This window comes from Entelurus aequoreus, linkage group LG08, assembly GCF_033978785.1.
Source record: "Entelurus aequoreus isolate RoL-2023_Sb linkage group LG08, RoL_Eaeq_v1.1, whole genome shotgun sequence".
In the NCBI taxonomy this organism is placed as follows: Eukaryota; Metazoa; Chordata; class Actinopteri; order Syngnathiformes; family Syngnathidae; genus Entelurus; species Entelurus aequoreus.
In genome coordinates this window covers 80,638,262-80,660,761 of record NC_084738.1, presented here as the reverse complement: position 1 = coordinate 80,660,761, position 22,500 = coordinate 80,638,262, and the positions used below count along the sequence as shown (strand labels likewise).

Genomic DNA, 22,500 nt, shown 5'->3' with positions numbered 1-22,500 from the left:
TAAATGTTATTAACGTGTTATTAATCATAACTACACTCCAACTATATCAAAATCTACCCATACTTGTCCCAAACTTCCTTTTTGTCTATAATAGTTTTTATGAGATTAAATGCTATCATTTTTTAATGTGTTATTATCCCCCCCCCCCCCCTCCCCCTCATTTGTCAGAATGACCCCAAACATGTCACTGGAGCATAAGGCAGTCCTCTCTGCCCCCAGGCGGGGGTTTGGGTAATGCCAGGATCATCGCAGGCCCCTCAGCCAAATCACATTACCTACAAGATGGCAATAACAATTTTCCAGCTCTTTACCTCCGCTAACCTTCGTCGTCACGCCGCCATCTTGACCCCTCGCCTCCCTCGCTGTTAACGTGCTCGCCGGCCACTTCATTAGGCACACCAACAGACAAGATCCATGGAAGACTTCCGCCTTCACGGAGGTGATCATGCTGGCTTTAATGTTCATATACATTAGGGTCTTGGCAACCAGCACGTAGCACCACACTTGAGTCACTATAGGAAGAAGGAAGAGAAAGAAAGATCTTTTATCTGTCTTGGAATGTGAGAAGAGAGAGGATCTGATTGTGTGCATTAGTGAAAACAGGAATGGTGTGTTTAAATCTTGAAAAGGCAGTAATACAGCATCAATCACAAAATAAAGGTATATGGAGAGTAACCTTTGAAATTATAATTTAAATTTAAATTTTTATTTTTTATAAAAATGTCTCATCTTTAGACAGAAAAAACAGGCCAATGCAGTGAAGAGAAGCAATACAACATCAATCACGAGGACTGTTACTAACACTAAAATGTTTGTTCGATAAGAGATTACTAAATTACTAAAATATTATTTATCTGATTGTGTGTATTAGTGAAAACGGGAATGGTTTGGTTAAATCTTGAAAAGGCAGTAATACAGCATCAATCACAAAATAAACTTATATGGGGAGTAAGTAACCTTTAATTACAACATAAATTAGTGGAATTTATAATGTTGTTTATTTATAAAAATGTCTCATCTTTAGACAGAAAAAAACGGGCCAATGCAGTGAAGAGAAGCAATAGAACATCAATCACGATGAATGTTACTAACACTAAAATTTTAGTTCTACAAGAGATTACTAAATTACTAAAATATTATTTATCTGATTGTGTGTATTAGTGAAAACGGGAATGGTTTGGTTAAATATTGAAAAGGCAGTAATACAGCATCAATCACAAAATAAACTTATGTGGGGAGTAAGTAACCTTTAATTACAACATAAATTAGTGGAATTTATAATTTTGTTTATTTATAAAAATGTCTCATCTTTAGACAGAAAAAAACGGGCCAATACAGTGAAGAGAAGCAATAGAACATCAATCACGATGAATGTTACTAACACTAAAATTTTAGTTCTACAAGAGATTACTAAATTACTAAAATATTATTTATCTGATTGTGTGTATTAGTGAAAACAGGAATGGTTTGGTTAAATCTTGAAAAGGCAGTAATACAGCATCAGTCACAAAATAAAGGTATATGGAGAGTAACCTTTGAAATTATAATTTAAATTTAAATTTAAATTTTTATTTTTTATAAAAATGTCTCATCTTTAGACAGAAAAAACAGGCCAATGCAGTGAAGAGAAGCAATACAACATCAATCACGAGGACTGTTACTAACACTAAAATGTTTGTTCGATAAGAGATTACTAAATTACTAAAATATTATTTATCTGATTGTGTGTATTAGTGAAAACGGGAATGGTTTGGTTAAATCTTGAAAAGGCAGTAATACAGCATCAATCACAAAATAAACTTATATGGGGAGTAAGTAACCTTTAATTACAACATAAATTAGTGGAATTTATAATTTTGTTTATTTATAAAAATGTCTCATCTTTAGACAGAAAAAAACGGGCCAATGCAGTGAAGAGAAGCAATAGAACATCAATCACGATGAATGTTACTAACACTAAAATTTTAGTTCTACAAGAGATTACTAAATTACTAAAATATTATTTATCTGATTGTGTGTATTAGTGAAAACGGGAATGGTTTGGTTAAATCTTGAAAAGGCAGTAATACAGCATCAATCACAAAATAAACTTATATGGACAGTAACCTTTGAATTTATCATTTTAATTTTAGTTTTTTAAATTTTTGTATTTTCTATTTTTGTTTATAAAAATGTCTCATCTTAAGACAGAAAAAAACGGGCCAATGCAGTGAAGAGAAGCAATACAACATCAATCACGAGGACTGTTACTAACATTAAAATGTTAGTTCCACAAGAGGTAACTTAATTACTAAAATATTATTTATCTGATTCTGTGTATTAGTGAAAACAGGAATGGTTTGGTTAAATCTTGAAAAGGCAGTAATACAGCATCAATCACAAAATAAACTTATATGGGGAGTAACCTTTAATTACAACATAAATTAGTGGAATTTATCAAAAAAATTATTTATAAAAATGTCTCATCTTGAGCAGAAAAAACGGGCCAATGCAGTGAAGAGAAGCAACACAACATCAATCACGAGGACTGTTACTAACACTAACATTTTAGTTCCACAAGAGGTAACTTAATTACTAAAATATTATTTATCTGATTGTGTGTATTAGTGAAAACAGGAATGGTTTGGTTAAATCTTGAAAAGGCAGTAATACAGCATCAATCACAGAATAAACTTATATGGGGAGTAAGTAACCTTTAATTACAACATAAATTAGTGGAATTTATAATTTATTTATTTATTTTTATTTATAAAAATGTGTCATCTTTAGATAGAAAAAAACGGCCCAATGCAGTGAGGAGAAGCAATACAACATCAATCACGAGGACTGTTACTAACACTACAATTTTAGTTCGACGAGCGATTACTAAAATATTATTTTGCCACGGCAATATGGCGATATTTTGCATAGTTTACTGATAAATGTGAAATGCGGCTTAAAATGTAAGTTGTATTTCTCTATGCTCTACGTTTACATTTTCACACTTTGCGCTATTTTCTTACACTTTATTAAACATTTCTTACATTTTACAATTTTGATTCTTTTAAGTTTAATTTTAATATTATCATTATTATAATATTAAGAGCATTATTATTAATTAAGCCCAATTTATTTTTAATATATTGTGTATTATTGTTATATTATAAATTATTAAACTATATATATATAGATAATATAATATATTATATACATATATTATTATTTCTTTGAACTGTTTTGTAACCAAAGGCAATGGCTGTTTACGACCCCCGTCCCTTTAGAAACAACTGTTTCCATGTAATCAGGGAAAGTCCAAATAAAAGAGGAGGCGTACAATCTTTCGTCAGAGCGTGGGACGACAGTGTCTACGCGTTTCTCCTCAATTGAGCTAAATTGAATTCTGTCTCTGTTGAATTCCTTGCTTCTCGTCTTGTTTAATAGATGTCATCAGTGTTTGAACCTGACAAATGTTTTTAGGGATCAGGCGCTAATCAGAGACCACCGGAAAAGTTATATATCGGTATTTGTCTTAGTATCAGCTGCCAAGAGGTATGGATGTATTGTTTGGTGCGTTGGTATCGCAGTGTCGATACGTTTGACGAGCCACATTACCCGTGCACTCTGATGCGCAGAAAAAGAGCCGCGAGGAGAGCTGCGGCGAGGGCAGCGGCGTGGAGATCCTGGAGAACAAGCCGTACGAGGACGGGCCCGGTGGCTCGGGTCAGTACACGCACAAGGTCTACCACATCGGCAAGCACATCCCGTCCTGGTTCTGCTCCATACTGCCTCAGGCCGCACTGCGCGTGGAGGAGGAGTCATGGAACGCGTACCCCTACACCAGGACGAGGTGGGACCGTGGCACACACCGGGACCCTAAGCCCCGAAGCGGACTCTGACGGAAGGGTTTGTCACCAACAGGTACACGTGTCCGTTTGTGGAGAAGTTCTCCATCGACATCGAGACGTATTACATGCCCGACACCGGAAACCAGCTGGACGTCTTCAACCTGTCCTCGGCAGAGAGGAGGCAGAGGACCGTAGGTGAGTGTGACCGGACCAGGAGAGTCCAGACCAGGTCAGATATCAATGTGTCCATCAATTCCGTCCCGTCGCAGACCCCATTGACATCGTCAAGGACTACATCCCGCCTCACGAGTACCTGGCGGAGGAGGACCCCAGACTGTACCAGTCGGTCAGGACCAAGCGAGGTCCGCTGTGCGAGGACTGGATCGAGGAGATCAACCAGGGTCCCGGCCGGACCTCGGTCATGTGCGCCTACAAGCTCTGCAAAGTGGAGTTCAGATACTGGGGCATGCAGTCCAAGATAGAGCGCTTCATCCACGACGTGGGTAGGTGCCGGACAACAACCCTACCAATTTGCGAATGTTGGATTCAGAATCGGGGGCCCAGTCCAGTCCAAGACAAGTCCACCAACACTTGACCTGGAATTTAACTTGGCTCCACAGGGCTGCAAAACTAATAACACTCTGGCATGGAAGCCGTATAGCTTAGATAACCATACTAATAATTACATTAACTCCTACTGAATGTCCCTCAATGGTGCCTTAGTCCATCCCGCTTCTGACACCAACCCTCTGCCTGGAATTAAACCCGGCTCAACATGGCTAAAAAATTAATAACACTCTGGCATGGAAGCCGTATAGCTTACATTAACCATACTAATAACTACATTAAGTCCCACTGAATGTCCCTCAATGGTGCCTTAGTCCATCCCGCTTCTGACACCAACCCTCGACCTGGAATTAAACCCGGCTCTACATGGCTGAAAAACGAATAACACTCTGGCATGGAAGCCGTATAGCTTAGATAACGATAGTAATAAATAATAACACTAAGTTACACTGAATGTCCCTCAATGGTGCCTTAGTCCATCCCGCTTCTGACACCAACCCTCGGCCTGGAATTAAACCCGGCTCAACATGGCTGAAAAACGAATAACACTTTGGCGTGGAAGCCGTATAGCTTAGATAACGATAGTAATAATTACACTAAGTTACACTGAATGTCCCTCAATGGTGCCTTAGTTCATCTCGCTTCTGACACCAACCCTCAACCTGGAATTAAACCCGGCTCAACATGGCTGAAAAACGAATAACACTTTGGCGTGGAAGCCGTATAGCTTACATTAACCATACTAATAATTACACTAAGTTACACTGAATGTACCTCAATGGTGCCTTAGTCCATCCCGCTTCTGACACCAACCCTCGGCCTGGAATTAAACCCGGCTCAACATGGCTGAAAAACGAATAACACTTTGGCGTGGAAGCCGTATAGCTTAGATAACGATAGTAATAATTACACTAAGTTACACTGAATGTCCCTCAATGGTGCCTTGGTCCATCCCGCTTCTGACACCAACCCTCGGCCTGGAATTAAACCCGGCTCAACATGGCTGAAAAATTAATAACACTCTGGCATGGAAGCCGTATAGCTTACATTAACCATAATAATAATTACATTAAGTCCTACTGAATGTCTCTCAATGGTGCCTTAGTCCATCCCGCATCTGACACCAACCCTCGACCTGGAATTAAACCCGGCTCAACATGGCTGAAAAATGAACACTGTGGCATGGAAGCCGTATAGCTTAGATAACGATAGTAATAATTACATTAAGTCCCACTGAATGTCCCTCAATGGTGCCTTAGTCCGACCCGCTTCTGACACCAACCCTCGACCTGGAATCAAACCCGGCTCAACATGGCTGAAAAACGAATAACACTTTGGCGTGGAAGCCGTATAGCTTACATTAACCATACTAATAATTACATTAAGTCCTACTGAATGTCTCTCAATGGTGCCTTAGTCCATCCCGCATCTGACACCAACCCTCGACCTGGAATTAAACCCGGCTCAACATGGCTGAAAAATGAACACTGTGGCATGGAAGCCGTATAGCTTAGATAACGATAGTAATAATTACACTAAGTCCCACTGAATGTCCCTCAATGGTGCCTTAGTCCATCCCGCTTCTGACACTAACCCTCGACCTGGAATTAAATCCGGCTCAACATGGCTGAAAAAATAATAACACTCTGGCGTGGAAGCCGTATAGCTTAGATAACGATAGTAATAATTACACTAAGTTACACTGAATGTCCCTCAATGGTGCCTTAGTCCATCCCGCTTCTGACACCAACCCTCGCCCTGGAATTAAACCAGGCTCAACCTGGCTGAAAAACGAATAACACTTTGGCGTGGAAGCCGTATAGCTTAGATAACGATAGTAATAATTACACTAAGTTACACTGAATGTCCCTCAATGGTGCCTTAGTCCATCCTGCTTCTGACACCAACCCTCGGCCTGGAATTAAACCCGGCTCAACATGGCTGAAAAATTAATAACACTCTGGCATGGAAGCCGTATAGCTTACATTAACCATACTAATAATTACATTAAGTCCTACTGAATGTCTCTCAATGGTGCCTTAGTCCATCCCACATCTGACACCAACCCTCGACCTGGAATTAAACCCGGCTCAACATGGCTGAAAAATGAATAACACTCTGGCATGGAAGCCGTATAGCTTACATTAACCGTACTAATAACTACATTAAGTCACACTGAATGTCCCTCAATGGTGCCTTAGTCCATCCCGCTTCTGACACCAACCCTCGGCCTGGAATTAAACCCGGCTCAACATGGCTGAAAAATTAATAACACTCTGGCATGGAAGCTGTATAGCTTACATTAACCATACTAATAACTACATTAAGTCCCACTGAATGTCCCTCAATGGTGCCTTAGTCCATCCCGCTTCTGACACCAACCCTCGACATGGAATTAAACCCGGTTCAACATGGCTGAAAAATGAATAACACTCTGGCATGGAAGCCGTATAGCTTAGATAACGATAGTAATAAATACACTAAGTTACATGTCCCTCGATGGTGCCTTAGTCCATCCCGCTTCTGACACCAACCTGGACTTAAAGCCCGGCTCGACATGGCTACTAAAACTAAAACTACTTTGGTGTGGAAGCTGAAAAGCTCAGATAACAATAGTAATAATAACATTAAGTCACACTCAATATCCCCCAACGGTGTCATAGTCCATCCCGCTTCTGACACCAACCGTCAAACTGGAATTGAACCTGGCTCGACAGGGCTAAAAAACTAAAACCACTTTGGCGTGGAAGCTGAAAAGCTCAGATAACCATAACAATAATGACACTTGGTCACACTGAATGTCCCCCAATGGTGCCATAGTCCATCCCGCTTCTGACACCAACCTGGACTTAAAACCCGGCTTGACAGGGCTAGAAAAACTAAAACCACTTTGGCGTGGACGCTGAAAAGCTCAGCTAACCATAGCAATTATAACATTAAGTCACACTGAATGTCCCCCAACGGTGCCATAGTCCATCCCGCTTCTGACACCAACCCTCAAACTGGAATTAAACCTGGCTCGACAGGGCTAAAAAACTAAAACCACTTTGGCGTGGAAGCTGAAAAGCTCAGATAACCATAGCAATAATGACACTTAGTCACACTGGACGTCCCCCAACGGTGCCATAGTCCATCCCGTTTGTGACACCAACCCTTCAAACTGGAATTAAACCTGGCTCGACAGGGCTAAAAAATTAAAACCACTTCGGCGTGGAAGCTGAAAAGCTCAGATAACCATCGCAATAATAACATTAAGTCACACTGAATGTCCCCCAATGGTGCCATAGTCCATCCCGCTTCTGACACCAACCCTCAAACTGGAATTAAACCTGGCTCGACAGGGCTAAAAAACTAAAACCACTTTGGCGTGGAAGCTGAAAAGCTCAGATAACCATAGCAATAATGACACTTAGTCACACTGAACGTCCCCCAATGGTGCCATAGTCCATCCCACTTCTGACACCAACCTGGACTTAAAACCCGGCTTGACAGGGCTAGAAAAACTAAAACCACTTTGGCGTGGAAGCTGAAAAGCTCAGATAACCATCGCAATAATAACATTAAGTCACACTTAATGTCCCCCAACGGTGCCATAGTCCATCCCGCTTCTGACACCAACCCTCAAACTGGAATTAAACCTGGCTCGACAGAGCTAAAAAACTAAAACCACTTTGGCGTGGAAGCTGAAAAGCTCAGATAACCATAGCAATAATGACACTTCGTCACACGGGACGTCCCCCAATGGTGCCATAGTCCATCCCGCTTCTGACACCAACCTGGACTTAAAACCCGGCTTGACAGGGCTAGAAAAACTAAAACCACTTTGGCGTGGAAGCTGAAAAGCTCAGATAACCATCGCAATAATAACATTAAGTCACACTTAATGTCCCCCAACGGTGCCATAGTCCATCCCGCTTCTGACACCAACCCTCAAACTGGAATTAAACCTGGCTCGACAGAGCTAAAAAACTAAAACCACTTTGGCGTGGAAGCTGAAAAGCTCAGATAACCATAGCAATAATGACACTTCGTCACACTGGACGTCCCCCAATGGTGCCATAGTCCATCCCGCTTCTGACACCAACCTGGACTTAAAACCCGGCTTGACAGGGCTAGAAAAACTAAAACCACTTTGGCGTGGAAGCTGAAAAGCTCAGATAACCATCGCAATAATAACATTAAGTCACACTTAATGTCCCCCAACGGTGCCATAGTCCATCCCGCTTCTGACACCAACCCTCAAACTGGAATTAAACCTGGCTCGACAGAGCTAAAAAACTAAAACCACTTTGGCGTGGAAGCTGAAAAGCTCAGATAACCATAGCAATAATGACACTTAGTCACACTGGACGTCCCCCAACGGTGCCATAGTCCATCCCGTTTGTGACACCAACCCTCAATCTGGAATTAAACCTGGCTCGACAGGGCTAAAAAATTAAAACCACTTCGGCGTGGAAGCTGAAAAGCTCAGATAACCATAGCAATAATGACACTTAGTCACACTGAACGTCCCCCAATGGTGCCATTATTTATCATTTATAGTGCATCCCGCTTCTGACACCAACCTGGACTTAAAACCCGGCTTGACAGGGCTAGAAAAACTAAAACCACTTTGGCGTGGAAGCTGAAAAGCTCAGATAACCATCGCAATAATAACATTAAGTCACACTGAATGTCCCCCAATGGTGCCATAGTCCATCCCGCTTCTGACACCAACCCTCAAACTGGAATTAAACCTGGCTCGACAGGGCTAAAAAACTAAAACCACTTTGGCGTGGAAGCTGAAAAGCTCAGATAACCATAGCAATAATGACACTTAGTCACACTGGACGTCCACCAATGGTGCCGTAGTCCATCCCACTTCTGACACCAATCTGGACTTAAAGCCTGGCTCGACAGGGCTAAAAAACTAAAAACCCTTTAGTGTGGAAGCCGCGTATCTAACGTGACGTAGTCAAACCATGCTCCGTCCCTGTGGATGCACCCCACTGGTGGCCCAGTCCATCCCACTTCTGACACCATGTAGCCCAGTCCCCATTACACAGTAAACAGAGCTTAAGTGTTGGGCTCTTCAGATAGCTTTGAGACCATTTAGAGGTTCTTGTTCTCTTGCAGGTGTCACTTCCAAGCTCGCAGCTGCTTTGTCTCCTCTCTGGCACAAGCTGAACCATTTTTCCTCTCTAGTTGGACCTTTTCACTTGCGTTCTGCCGACTCAGCGCCCGTGCGGTCCCTTTGTCTCGTCAGCGTAAACGAAACGGCGCTCAAATCGTCTTGTAATTCCCGGGCCTTTTAAAAAGCGCTGGTAGCTTTCCAGCCGGCATTGGTGTGCCAGCGCCGACGTTAGTGTGATTGGGATTGTCGTGACCCCCGCCGCAGGTCTGCGCAAGGTGATGGTCCGAGCCCACCGGCAGGCGTGGTGCTGGCAGGACGAGTGGTACGGCCTCACCATCGAGGACATCCGGCAGCTGGAGCTGGAGACGCAGCTGGCGCTCGCCAAGAAGATGGCCCACTACAGCCTCAGCGACGAGGCGGGCTCCGAGGCCAACGGCTGCTCGGCTGGCCAGGAGCAGGCGCAGCGAGGCGACGCCGGCGGGACCGGCGCGGCCGCCGAGGCCGAGGCGGGCGGGGCGAGCCCGGGAGACAGTCGAGGAGAGCTCACCAAGCAGTGGTCCACGTCGTCACGCTCCTCCAACAGGTCGTCCAAGAGAGGAGGTGAGTCAGCGCTTGCTATTCCTGCTTCTCCGCACCCAGCATGCTCGGCTCACACACTTCCGTACTTACACTGAGAAGTACACTATTTGGGAGTTACTCTCAAAGGGGGGAGTATGGACGCATGGATGGACGTAACGATACTCTGCATTAATAATAAACATTCCACACGTTCAGTGTTAGCGTTTCAAACTGGATATAAAAACCGTAAAACTGATTGAGTACACTTTGATAAACTCATCGTAATACTATTTAAATGTATTATGTACAGCAGGGGTGGGCAATTAATTTTTACCGGGGGCCGCATGAGCTACCCGAGCACTGCTGGAGGGCCACATCGACAATATTTCAATTAAATTTTGCTCAATATTATTTTTGATATATACCGTAAGATAAATAATAATAATAATAATAATAATAGTAATACTTCAACATAGTGTGTGTAACAGCATTCCATGACTAATATATATAAATTAACATTAATAATAAATGACAGTAAAATAAGCACACGTATGACTGAGGAGTCATAGTGTAACTTTGTGTGGTGTTTGAGTTGTCCGACTTTTTGTGTGGCCTTAAACGCACCAGTGGTTTAGTGGTATGCGTGTTGGTGACAGATGACAAGTTGGTTTTGGCCTGGTTTGTACGGCAGAAAATGACTAGTTTTTCGAGATAGAATTGTTTTACTCATGTTTTTGGTGTGGTTATGTCCGAATATAAACAGTTTTGTTCAATAAAGTGATCGATATAATTCCTGTCCTCGAAGCATCTCGATAGACGTTACAATAATTGAACGGTGTTCAATTGAACGGTGTTGACGAACACCATTAGGGCCGCTTGTTGTCACTGTCACTCAAAGTTGCATTGCAAAATTCCATAGAATAAATATGTTTATTTTGTTTAGAATTCAGATGGGATTTGATTTGGTGCGCGGCATATATACTTGCTGCGCGCAGCAGACGCTTGAGCAGTGCGCAATTGCGCAGGCACGCACCTTAGGTGAGGGGACGTTGCTTTGCAGTTCATGTCTTGTTGAAAACACGGCATTCCTCATCAACTTTTCTCTTTTTGGCGTCTCGGGTGTAAACCGTGCATCACTTGTCGCTGCATGTGCACCTTCACTCGCAGGTTACACACGGACACACGCCCATAAATAATACTTTTCAAAATAAAAGCAGCACAGTTGTATTGCGCGCAGGACATAGATGTTTTTTCAACTTTATTTTGTAATTGCAGTTGTTCACATTCACTCACAATCACGCATACGTCCACACGGAAGTAATACAAATAACGATTTTCAAAACAAAAGCAGCACCGTTGTATTGCACACTCGACATAGATACTTTTTAAAATTTATTTTGTAATTTATAATTGGCCTCACGCGGGCCGGACAGGGACGCACAAAGGTCTGATGTACAGTATACTTATTAAAGTGTATTTTTCACAGTATATTTATTGAATTTAAATTTTCACAGTATACTTACTGAAATGAATTTTTCACAGTATACTTATCAAAGTGTACTATTCACAGTATACTTATTAAAGTGAATTTTTCACAGTATACTTAATGAAATGTACTATTCACAGTATACTTATTGAAGTGTACTATTCACAGTATACTTATTAAAGTGTACTATTCACAGTATACTTATCAAAGTGCACTATTCACAGTATACGTATTAAAGTGTACCAGTCACAGTATACATAGTATACCTAATAAAGTGTGCTATTCACAGTATACTTAATAAAGTGCACTATTCACAGTATACTTATTGAAGTGTACTATTCACAGTATACTTATTAAGAGTACTATTCACAGTATACTTATTGAATTGTACTATTCACTGTATATTTATTAAAGTGTACTATTGACAGTATACTTATTGATGTGTACTATTCACAGTATACTTATTTAAGTGTACTATTCACAGTATACTTTTTTAAGTGTACTATTCACAGTATACATATTAAAGTGTACTATTCACGGTATACTTATTGAAGTGTACTATTCACAGTGTACTTATTGAAGTGTACTATTCACAGTATACTTATTGACTTGTGCTATTCACAGTATACTTATTAAAGTGATCCATTTACAGTATACTTATTGAAATGTGCTATTCACAGTATACTTATTGAAATGCATTTTTCACGGTATTCTTATCAAAGTGTACTATTCACAGTATACTTATCAAAGTGAATTTTTCACAGTATACTTAATGAAATGTACTATTCACAGTATACTTATTGAAGTGTATTTTTCACTGTATATTTATTAAAGTGTACTATTCACAGTACACTTATTCAAGTGCACTATTCACAGTATACTTATTAAAGTGTATTATTCACAGTATACTTATTCAAGTGCACTATTCACAGTATACGTATTCAAGTGTACTATTCACAGTATATTTATTAAAGTGCACGATTCACAGTATACTTATTAAAGTGCATGATTCACAGTATACTTATTCAAGTGCATGATACACAGTATACTTATTAAAGTGCATGCTTCACAGTATACTTATTAAAGTGCATGATTCACAGTATACTTATTCAAGTGCACAATTCACAGTATACTTATTCGAGTGCACTATTCCCAGTCACAGCAAAGTTGTTCTTGAAGCAACAGTGCCCCCTGGTGGTCGCCAGCCTGTAATGACAGTTATGTTCTGACACAGCCTTGTTGCTGAGCACATTTGAGCACATCCATCCATCATCCATCATCCATCATCCATCATCCAACCGCTCGCCAACAGCGGAGTCACGGGGGAGCTGGAGCCTATCCCAGCTGACACCACTCCAACACTTTCAATAATCGATAACATAAAGATGGGTGTAGCAGGTCATTACCGCCACGTCCTCCAGGGGGCGCAGTTGAGCAGCCTGTGCTTCGGCGTCTCCGCAGGAAGTCCGTCCCACCAGAGCATCTCGGAGTGGAGGATGCAGAGCATCGCCCGCGACTCGGAGGACAGCACCGACGACGAATTCTTCGACGCTCACGGTAAAGCGGGGGAGGGGCGGGCCCCTCGAAACACTTTCCTTTCTCAGGGTCTCGTTGACGTCTTTGTGTGGCCCCGCCAGATGGTTTGTCCGACAGCGAGGAGCTGCTGCCCAAGGAGATCACCAAGTGGAGCTCCAACGACCTCATGGACAAAATGGACACCATGGAAGCGGACGTAGCCCAAGGTTGGTTTATTCACACTCGGCGTTCCTCAAGGGTCCGTCTTAGGTCCTCTCTTTTTCATCCTTCAACTGGTGGCCCGCCAAAAACATAAACATTTTTGCAGAAGGTCCTTAAAAACAGTAGAACAAAATAAATAGAGCAAAATCAAATGTCTACTGTGGAGGAAATAAAACATAATATATGTATATAATATACTTCAAATGTAAACAAAGCTCATTCCAAATCAAAATAATACAAACTTATGAATTAATTAAAAAAGTACAACAATAATAAACCTGAATTTTTGACACACCAGGTTATGCAGCTACACCATCGTATTATTCATATTTTTATTCTATTCTTAAAGGGGAAAAACAGCAGTAAAAATATCAGAAAAAAAGAGAACAAAATTAACATTCTAATAATTAATTATAATATACTTAGTCACCTACAATACATGGCCTACACAATATATGTTTTCAGCTTCTTTTTTTTTTAAAATAAAAAACATTTTCAAGTTTAGACACCCTCGATCTAAAATTTTAGAAGCTCTCAAAATAAAAATAAAATATAAGTTTAGTTAGTTAATTCCAAATGAAAATAAAACTAAGTTATGAATGATTTTTTAAGAGTACAACATAATAATAATAATAAATACTAGTAAATATGATATTTTTGTACAGGCAGAATTTTTGGCACACTAGCTTATGAAGTTACACAATTATTATTTTTATTCTATTCTTAAATGGGGACAAAAACAGAAAAAAGAGGAAAAAAAATCAGTTTGTAACGATAAAATGTTCTAATAATTATTATTACGTATTATTCATATTTTTATTATATTCTTAATGGGAAAAAACAGCAGTAAAAATATCAGAAATGTACATTCTAATAATTAATAATAATATACTTAGTCACCTACAATACAAAGCTTACACAATATCTGTTTTTAGCATTTTTGTTTTTTAAATAAAAAATATTTTAAAGTTTAGACACCCTCGTTATAAAAATTTAGAAGCTCTCAAAATAAAAATAAAATATAAGTTTAGTTAGTTAATTCCAAATGAAAATAAAACAAAGTTATGAATTAATTCTAGAGAGTACAACACAATAATAATAATAAATACCGTTAAATATGATATTTTTGTACACTAGTTTATGAAGTTACACAATTATTATTTTTATTCTATTCTTAAATGGGGACCAAAACAGAAAAAAGAGGAAAAAAATCAGTTTGTAACGATAGAATGTTCTAATAATTATTAATAATATACTTAGTCACCTACAATACATAGGTTACACAATATCTGTTTTTAGCATTTAAAAAAAAATAAAAATACATTGTAAAGTTTAGACACCCCCATTCTAAAATTTTAGAAGCTCTCAAAATAAAAAATTTAATATAAATTTAGTTAGTTAATTCCAAATGAAAATAAAATTAACTTATGAATTAATTTTCAAGAGTACAACATAATAATAATAATTAATACTGTTAAATATGATATTTTTGTACAGGCAGAATTTTTGGCACACTAGCTTATGAAGTTACAAAATTATTATTTTTATTCTATTCTTAAATGGTAAATTATTATTTTTATTCTATTCTTAAATGGGGACAAAAACAGAAAAAAGAGGAAAAAAATCAGTTTGTTACGATGAAATGTTCTAATAATTATTAATAATATACTTAGTCACCTACAATACATAGGTTACACAATATCTGTTTTTAGCATTTTTTTTTAAAATAAAAAACATTTTAAAGTTTAGACACCCCTGATGTAAAATTTTGGAAGCTCTCAAAATAAAAATAAAATAAAAGTTTAGTTGGTTAATTCCAAATTAAAATAAAACTAAGTTATGAATTAATTTTTAAGAGTACAACATAAAAATAATAATAAATACTGTTAAATATGATATTTTTGTACAGGCAGAATTTTTGGCACACTAGTTTATGAAGTTACAAAATTATTATTTTTATTCTATTCTTAAATGGGGACAAAAACAGAAAAAAAGAGGAAAAAAATTGGTTTGTAACAATAAAATGTTCTAATAAATATTATTACGTATTATTCATATTTTTATTCTATTCTTAATGGGAAAAAACAGCAGTAAAAATGTTATAAAAAAGAGAAAATTTTTTAACATTCTAATAATTAATAATAATATACTTAATCACCTACAATACATATAGCTTACACAATATCTGTTTAAGCATTTTTTTTTAAAATAAAAAACATTTTAAAGTTTCGACACCCCCGTTGTAAAATATTGGAAGCTCTCAAAATAAAAAATAAAATAAAGTTTATGAAGTTACAAAATTATTATTTTTATTCTATTCTTAAATGGGGACAAAAACAGAAAAAAGAGGAAAAAAATTGGTTTGTAACGATAAAATGTTCTAATAAATATTATTACGTATTATTCATATTTTTATTATATTCTTAATGGGAAAAAACAGCAGTAAAAATGTCAGAAAAAAGAGAAAATAATTAATAATAATATACTTAATCACCTACAATACATAGCTTACACAATAACTGTTTTAGCATTTTTTTTAAAAATAAAAAACATTTTAAAGTTTAGACACCCCTGATCTAAAATTTTAGAAGCTCTCAAAATAAAAAATAAAATATAAGTTTAGTTAATTAATTCCAAATTAAAATAAAACCAAGTTATGAATTCATTTTAAAAAGCAAAACATAATAATAATAATAATAATAATAAATACTGGTAAATATGATATTTTTGTACAGGCAGAATTTTTGACACACTAGCTTATGAAGTTACACAATTATTATTTTTATTCTATTCTTAATTGGGGACAAAAACAGAAAAAAGAGGAAAATAATCAGTTTCTAACGATAAAATGTTCTAATAATTATTAATAATATACTTAGTCGCCTACAATACATAGCTGACAAAATATCTGTTTTTATCATTTTTTAAAAATGTATTTCAAAAGGCACCCCCCCTCCCCATCAAAAATATTACAATTTCTCTAAACAAAAATGAAATACTCCCGCCCACTGACTTTGACGGCTGAGTTGGGCAGATAAAAGAAATCCATGAGCGGCTGCCAAATATTTAAAAACAATTTTAAATCATCCATCTATTTTCTACCGCTTGTCCCTATAAAATAAATAAATACAATAATAATTAAATCAGTAAGAAATTAGATGAATAATGAAGTAATATTAATCACATTAATATTTTACATTCAATTATTCTAATGAATTAATGACACGTTTAAGTCGTTATTTATTCATTTAATTTTGCGGTATTTGACCCTCCTCTCCGGCCTTGTGCGTGTTTCCACCTGGACGTGGAACATGACGTCTTCTTTGCTTTGCTCACAGAGGCGCTGTATCCCGAGTCGGCCGAGGACTTTGCTGCCATGACCAACAAGGAGACGCACATGGAGGTGACACACATCTTAGTTCTTAACCTTTTGGACCTCGGGGCCCAACTTTTCCCAGCACAGAGGAGCCACTCAAATGTGATCAAATAGAATACATTTACATACAATTATGTTGGGCTAAAATAAATAAATATATTCCCTAGAGAAACTGTCAAAAGAATTGAAGTGCAAATGAAACTACAGCTCTGCCACTTTAGTCTTCATTATTCATTGGTGTTGTCACGGTTTGGTGCAGCGTGACCCCAGGATGCAGAGATAGTGGGCAGAGTGGAAGTAAAACTTGTTTAATAGTCACAAACAAAAAGCATCCAGCCCTTGAAGTAAATACAACTGATTGATGAGAATCAGGTGTGCTTTCAAGTGACGGTGCTGCCGAACACAGAGACCAAACAGGAAGTAGTGACAAAACAAGAGCACCAGGACAGGAAGTGATTGTAAACACAAGTAGAAATAAGAACCAAGAGCGCTGGACAGCAATGAAAACACCAAACACAGGGACGTGTTTGTTTGTTGATTTATTTGTTTTTATGTTATTCGTTCATTCATCTATTCATTTATGTGTTTATTTGTGTATTCATTTATTTATTCATCTATTTTTTATGTATTCATTTATTTATTCATTTAATTGTTTATTTATTTATTCATTCATTCATGTATGTGTTTATTTATGTATTCATATATTTATTCATCTATTTGTTTATGTATTCTTTTATTTATACGTTTAATTGTTTATTTATTTATTCATTCATTCATTCATTCATGTGTTTATTTATTTATTCATCTATTTGTTTATGTATTCATTTATTTGTTTATTTATTCGTTTAATTTTTTATTTATTTATTCATTCATTTATTCAAGTGTTTGTTTGTTAATTTATTCATGTATTTGTTTATTTATTCATTAATTTGTTTATTTATTTATTCATGTATTTGTTTATTTATTCATTAATTTGTTTATTTATTTGTTTGTTTATTTAAGTATAGGGATGTATTTGTCAAAGTTTTTTGGTGACGAACCTCAAGATGCAGAGATGATGGCAGGCGTTGAACAGATAAACATGATTTAATTCAGCTCTATAGCAAAAAACAAACAAAGGGGAACAAAAAAAAGGCGCGCACAAGGCGGAGAACAAACTAGGCTATAAACTAAAATAGCACAAAGGCTAACTGTGGACAATAAACCAAAACACTTACTGTGACACGAAGGAACTATGACTAAAGCGGAGTGGACAAAAGTAGACGGAGCTACAACGACAAATAGGTAGAAGCTACAGGTACAAGTGTCAAGTGACATTCAGGTAGACGCTACAATGACAATGATCCAGCAGTGACTGGAGGGCAGGACAGGTTTAAATAGCAGCTGGCTGACTGGCACCAGGTGTGGCCAGGTGCCAATCAGCCACAGCTGAGGGGACAAAACACTCAGGGAACATAATCAGGAAATGAAGACAAAATAAAAGCACTGACAGGAAACTAGGACAAACGCAGAGGAAAAACTAAAACATAGCCAAACTGTCAGGGACAAGCCTGACAGTATTACATTATTATCTATTTATTCATGTATTTGTTTATTTGTTCATTAATTTATTTGTTTATTCATTGATCTGTTACTTTCCTTCGTTTGTTCCTTTATTCATTTATTTATTTGTTCATTTATTAATTAATTCATTCATTGATTTATTTATTTGTGTATTTCTTTATTTATTTGTTCATTTATTTATTTGTTTATTAATTGATTTGTTTGTTTATTTATTTATATATTCAATAATTTGTTAGTTTATTTATTAATTAATTTATTTATTTAAGTATAGGGATGTATTACATGGCATAGTTGGATTATTTTTTTGCTCATATCTGTTACTTTCCTTTGTTTGTTCATTTATGTATTTGTTGGTTTGTTTATTTAATCATGTATTTATTTAATCATTTATTAATTAATTTATTCATTCATTTATTTACATGTGTATTTGTTTATTTATGTCTTCATTCATTCCTTTATTTGTTTATTAATTGATTTGTTTGTTTATTTATTGATTCATTTAAGTATAGGGATCTATTACATTGCATAGTTGCATCCTTTGTTTATTTATTTGTTTAGTCATTATAATATACTTTGTCCCTTCCAAGGTCTCTCCTTGTTCCCATTGGGTTGAGTTTTTTCCTTGTCCTGATGTGGGATCTGAGCCCAGCATGTCATTGGGGCTTGTGCAGCCCTTTGAGACATTTGTCTTTAATGGCTACATTGGTGTGAACTTGGATCGATGGATCTGTCACTTTCCTTTGTTTATTCACTGATTTATTCATTCACTTATTTCAGTTTTGAGCTGGAATAAATCATGTGAACTCATGCATTCATTTCTTGCTCACAGGCGTCCCAGCAGTGTCTTCAGCCCTCCAAGATTCACGTCCTGGTTTTGGTCCTGCACGGGGCAACATTCTGGACACCGGCTCAGGTTGACGACTGTTTTTGTCATAAAATAACGACATATTGTAACGAGGTGTGTGTGTGTGTGTGTTCTTGTATTTCTACCCTTCTTGAGACATCAACAAGGAAAAGTACCTTCCATATGAGGACTGAAAGCATTGCATCTAATAGAGAATGTCTCATTTGCCCCCTGGTGGTGGAATCTATCAAAATTAGGAGGGATTTTTTCAAATTGACTGTGTGTCGCTTTTAAAAGTGCTCCCCCTCAGGGCAACATATGAAATAACAAGTGTGTGTAAAAATGTGAAGTGCTCCCCCTCTGGCCAACATATGAAATAACAAGTGTGTGTAAGAAATTGAAATGCGCCCCCTTTTGGACAAAATGTATTAATAAAATAAACTAAATATGTATATATAGACATACTGTAATAACTTGAAGTAAATAATGAAGATTAAAAAACAATTACAAACACAACATAAAAAAGCTTACCTTTTTTATATTAGCATAGTATGTATATATTATTATTGTTGTGAATACAAATCTTTATATATCTAGAAAGGGTGGTCCTAAAGAGTTAGGCATTTTTCGGAGGTCTCAAGAAGGTAACAAATAAAGAGTGTGTGTGTGTGTGTGTGTGTGTGTGTGTGTGTGTGTGTGTGTGTGTGTGTGTGTGTGTGTGTGTGTGTGTGTGTGTGTGTGTGTGTGTGTGTGTGTGTGTGTTCTTGTATTTCTACCCTTCTTGAGAAATCTATCAAAATGAGGGTGGTCCCAAAAAGGAGGGATTTTTCAAATTGACTGTGTGTCGCTTTTGAAAGTGCCCCCCCTCTGGCCAACATATGAAATAACAAGTGTGTGTAAGACATGGAAATGCGCCCGCTTTGGCCAACATATGTAATAACAAGTGTGTGTAAGACATTGAAATGTGCCCCCTCTAGTCAGCATATGAAATAACAAGTGTGTGTAAGACATTGAAATGCGCCCCCTTTGGCCAACATATGAAATAACAAGTGTGTGTAACACATTGAAATGCGCCCCCTTTGGTCAACATATGTAATAACAAGTGTGTGTAAGAAATTGAAATGCGCCCCCCTTTGGCCAACATATGAAATAACAAGTGTGTGTAAGACATTGAAATGCGCCCCCTTTGGCCAACATATGTAATAACAAGTGTGTGTAAGACATTGAAATGCGCCCCCTTTGGCCAACATATGAAATAACAAGTGTGTGTAAAAATCTGAAGTGCTCCCCCTCTGGTCAACATATGTAGTAACAAGTGTGTGTAAGACATTGAAATGCGCCCCCTCTGGCCAACATATGAAATAACAAGTGTGTGTAAGACATTGAAATGCGCCCCCTTTGGCCAACATATGAAATAACAAGTGTGTGTAAGACATTGAAATGCGCCCCTTTGGCCAACATATGAAATAACAAGTGTGTGTAAGACATTGAAATGCGCCCCCTTTGGCCAACATATGAAATAACAAGTGTGTGTAAAAATCTGAAGTGCTCCCCTCTGGTCAACATATGTAGTAACAAGTGTGTGTAAGACATTGAAATGCGCCCCCTCTGGCCAACATATGAAATAACAAGTGTGTGTAAGACATTGAAATGCGCCCCCTTTGGCCAACATATGAAATAACAAGTGTGTGTAAGACATTGAAATGCGCCCCCTTTGGCCAACATATGAAATAACAAGTGTGTGTAAGACATTGAAATGCGCCCCCTTTGGCCAACATATGAAATAACAAGTGTGTGTAAGACATTGAAATGCGCCCCCTTTGGCCAACATATGAAATAACAAGTGTGTGTAAAAATCTGAAGTGCTCCCCTCTGGTCAACATATGTAGTAACAAGTGTGTGTAAGACATTGAAATGCGCCCCCTCTGGCCAACATATGAAATAACAAGTGTGTGTAAGACATTGAAATGCGCCCCCTTTGGCCAACATATGAAATAACAAGTGTGTGTAAGACATTGAAATGCGCCCCCCTTTGGCCAACATATGAAATAACAAGTGTGTGTAAGACATTGAAATGTGCCCCCTTTGGCCAACATATGAAATAACAAGTGTGTGTAAGACATTGAAATGCGCCCCCTTTGACCAATATATGAAATAACAAGTGTGTGTAAGAAATTGAAACACGCCCCCTCTGGCCAACATATGCAATAACAAGTGTGTGTAAGAAATTGAAATGCGCCCCCTTTGGCCAACGTATGTAATAACAAGGGTGTGTAAGAAATTGAAATGCGCCTCCTTTGGCCAACATATGAATAACAAGTGTGTGTAAGACATTGAAATGCGCCCCCTTTGGCCAACATATGAAATAACAAGTGTGTGTAAGACATTGAAATGCGCCCCCCTTTGGCCAACATATGAAATAACAAGTGTGTAAGACATTAAATGCGCCCCCTCTGGCCAACATATGAAATAACATACAGTGTGTGTAAGAAATTGAAATGCGCCCCCTTTGGCCAACATGTGGAATAACAAGTGTGTGTAAGACATTGAAATGCGCCCCAATTGGCCAACATATGTAATAACAAGTGTGTGTAAGACATTGAAACGCGCGCCCCCCTCTGGTCAACTATGAAATAAAAGTGTGTGTAAGAAATTGAAACACGCCCCCTCTGGTCAACATATGAAATAACAAGTGTGTGTAAGACATTGAAATGCGCCCCCTTTGGCCAACATGTGGAATACAAGTGTGTGTAAGACATTGAAATGCGCCCCCTTTGGCCAACATATGAAATAAGTGTGTGTAAGACATTGAAATGCGCCCCCTTTGGCCAACATATGAAATAACAAGTGTGTGTAAGACATTGAAATGCGCCCCCTTTGGCCAACATATGTAATAACAAGTGTGTAGACTAAGACTTGAAACCGCCCCCTCTGGTCATGAAATAACAAGTGTGTGTAAGAAATTGAAACGTGCCCCCTTTGGCCAACATATGAAATAACAAGTGTGTGTAAGAAATTGAAACACGCCCCCTCTGGTCAACATATGAAATAACAAGTGTGTGTAAGACATTGAAATGCGCCCCCTTTGGCCAACATATGAATACACAGTGTGTGTAAAAATCTGAAGTGCTGCCCCTCTGGTCAACATATGTAATAACAAGTGTGTGTAAGAAATTGAAATGTGCCCCCTTTTGGACAAAATTAGTACAAAAAATAAAATAAATATGTATATAGAGACATACTGTAATAACTTGAAGTAAATAATGAAAATTAAAAACGAAATTACAAACAAAAAAATCCTCCCCCCCCCCAAAAAAAAAATAACTAAAAGCTTACCTTTTTTATATTAGCATAGTATGTATATATTATTAATGTTGTAAATACACTTCTTTATATATCGAGAAAGGGTGGTCCCTAAAGAGGGAGGCATTT

At 37.7% G+C, this 22,500-nt stretch overlaps 1 pseudogene; it reads left to right on the top strand.

Annotated features, from left to right (window-relative positions):
• LOC133656335 (membrane-associated phosphatidylinositol transfer protein 2-like) overlaps positions 1-22,500 on the top strand; it is a 98,630-nt pseudogene that overhangs the window by 52,114 nt on the left and 24,016 nt on the right.